Consider the following 2,749-nt stretch of genomic DNA (forward strand, 5'->3'; position numbering starts at 1 on the left):
TTGTTAATATTTAGTCGGGCATTCGAACCTTTTCTAACCCACTTTTTACAAATTATGGTCGAACATTCCCACCTACTTGCAGCTGAATACTTCCGCTCCACCTTTTAGTGATGTATGGTTGGCATTTGCACCTTTTGTTACCCTCTTTTTATACTGATTGCTGAAGATTAAGTTGTTCTTTCTCAAACTACAATTTTTTTTTAATTGTTGAAACTTGATTTGAAGTGGATAAATAAGGAGGACAAACAGTTTTAAGTCACGCTGATAGAAGAAATTAATTTTATAGCAAAATCTGTATTTCGTCATATGTCGAGAGATGCTTATTGCTGAAGAAGTTCTTTCTCATTCTACAAAGTACAACGTTGTTTATCGTTGAAACTTGATTAGACATGAATAAATATGAAGGACAAAGCAGTCTTAACTTGGTTTGAGTTAATTAATTCGTTTTATAGGAGAATCCGAATTCGTGCTTATTTTCGGATTCCTGAAGAATGAGTCTGGTTCTTTCTCATAATACAAAGTTTGTTGTTTATTGTTGAAACTTCATCAGAAGTGAAGAAATAAATGAATGCCTATCAACAAATGTGGGATCTAAACTCTACTGCTTCCTCTAAAATAATTTATTTTCTCAATTCAGAAATGTGTGTGTGTAAGTCACAACACCCGTGACACCAAAACGGCTTTCTTTTTTCTCTTTTCTCTACACTCTGCACTATGAGCACACACACCAAATCAGAAAGGCTTTTTTCTCTCTTTTCTACATTATGGACTGTGGGGACACAAAACCGCTCTCTCTCTTTTTTTTTGATTGTGTGCCAGGGCGTTGTCTCACGTATTAGATTATGCTTAAGATACGAATGGGTTTATCAATCACATCAGAATCCATACATACTGGTCCTCCCGTAATAAAATGGTCGGATCTTATCAAACACACTTTGTTTCTTGTGACAATCAAGTCAGCGAAACAGCGTATACACGTCAAGACACTGAATCAAGTTTGCCACAAGAACTCATAAGTTTGGCAGTATTGCTCTGCCGTCAGCAATCATACACCCATTTTATTTTCGTGAGACATGTGCAAGCACCTGTTCATCTACTGTTCTATCACTATGAATTAGTGATCTATTATCAATAAGGATACTTCTACAACTACTATCAAAGTATGTCCGGACTTCTTATGTTGTCAGTTGCTATATATGAATAAGTGGGTAGCTACTGACAAGCATTAAGCATGTCACACAGCCCAAACATATAACATTTCAGGACACACCACACAGTTAACAACCACAGTGAAGTGTCAAAGCCCAAACATTCAACAGGACACTTACACAACACATTCAAATCAAACAGTCAGACAACATACAAGAACATATACCCCAGCCGGCATTGCTCCCTGCCTATTTTCCTACAGCTCACTATGTGTGCGCACACCTTTATTCACAAACTCTTCAACTTATACTCTTTTACCGAAGCTGCTACAGCTCGATTGGCCGAATACCCTTAGATCCTATTTCGGTGAATTTGACATCTGCCTTACATGTAACAGATTAGCGGTTTAGCAGTTTTAATTTAGTTTGAGTGAAGGAATTCATTTTATAGCAAAATCCGAAATCGTGAAGCACTCATGAAAGTAAGCTTATTCTCGGATTCCTGAAACTTTAGATTTGCTCTTTCTTTTACTGCAAAGTACAACGTTGTTTTTTTTGTTTAAATCTTTCTAGACATGGTAAATATGAACGACAAAGCAGTTTTAACATAGTTTGAGTGAAGGAATTCATTTTATAGATAAAATCCCAAGAGTCTGCAGAGAAAAGAGAGTGAATGCGAAGTAGACTTTAACACGGCTATGGGAGCGAGCCGAGTGTCGGCTAACCGGGAGAATTGCTTGAAAGAAACGCGACACAGAATGAGCGGTCAGAACAAAGCCTCAATACGGGATTCTCGTGGTGTTTTTGTTGCTGCCTTGTCTTTTGCATAGAGTCAAAGACAAGGCAGCCATCGAATAGAGCCCGATTGTTCCTACTTGGTCAGCCGAGGAGCAAGGGGGGGGAGCAAGCGTCTCAACCAAGCAAAGCTCACCATGGGGAAGGTGGCTATACCAACTAGCCTGATGCCCTGCTCCCGCAGTGACGGATAATCGTACTCTGGTTTCTCTTCATAACATACAAGTCTTTCGCCTTTTACTAAAGACTTCCGTGGAGAGCAGCACTAATGAGTTGTTTCTATTATTGTCAGGCTTTACCTTTGCGGGTGAAGCCCTTTCTGTCTGTGCAAAAGAAATCTTGCTACTTTGCAGAGTGACTTCTCTGAGTAGAGTCGCCTTACTTGTTGCGACTGTGCCGATGTTCGAAGCTGGAGTGCAAAGTTGTTGCTTGAATGGTGCTTGCTGGAGCATGCGGGAGTGCAAAGTTATACCATTTAAAAGGGCTGAAGAGTGAGTGCTCAGTGCAGCGGGTGGGCGGAGGTGCAACGTGACACTCTGGCCACCTATGGCCATAAAAAGAACACTGCTACAAGTGCGCATTGTGCCAGCAAGGGCCCTCGGACCTGAAACAGTGGACAGTTATCGCTTCTCGGCCTTTTGGCTAAGATCAAGTGTAGTATCTGTTCTTATCAGTTTAATATGTCCTCTATACGAGGACAACATATAAAATGGATTTTTAAGAATAGGAGTTGAAAAAGAAGCTTGCTCCGTTCACTCCAAGCCTCGACCCGGTACTGCAGTGCCGCTGGGAACGGTGCGCTCTCC

The 2,749-nt window shown here is 40.7% G+C and overlaps 2 non-coding genes across 2 annotated transcripts; both read left to right on the forward strand.

Annotated features, from left to right (window-relative positions):
* Positions 1–2,139: 2,139 nt before the first annotated feature.
* LOC140276416 (U5 spliceosomal RNA) lies at positions 2,140–2,253 on the forward strand. The gene has a single exon (XR_011909012.1). It is a non-coding gene; the product is annotated as a U5 spliceosomal RNA (small nuclear RNA).
* Positions 2,254–2,565: 312 nt separating this feature from the next.
* LOC140276085 (U2 spliceosomal RNA) lies at positions 2,566–2,749 on the forward strand. The gene has a single exon (XR_011908772.1). It is a non-coding gene; the product is annotated as a U2 spliceosomal RNA (small nuclear RNA).

The sequence above is a fragment of the Leuresthes tenuis genome, unplaced genomic scaffold (assembly GCF_036924035.1).
Source record: "Leuresthes tenuis unplaced genomic scaffold, fLeuTen1.0.hap1 SCAF_18, whole genome shotgun sequence".
In the NCBI taxonomy this organism is placed as follows: domain Eukaryota; kingdom Metazoa; phylum Chordata; class Actinopteri; order Atheriniformes; family Atherinopsidae; genus Leuresthes; species Leuresthes tenuis.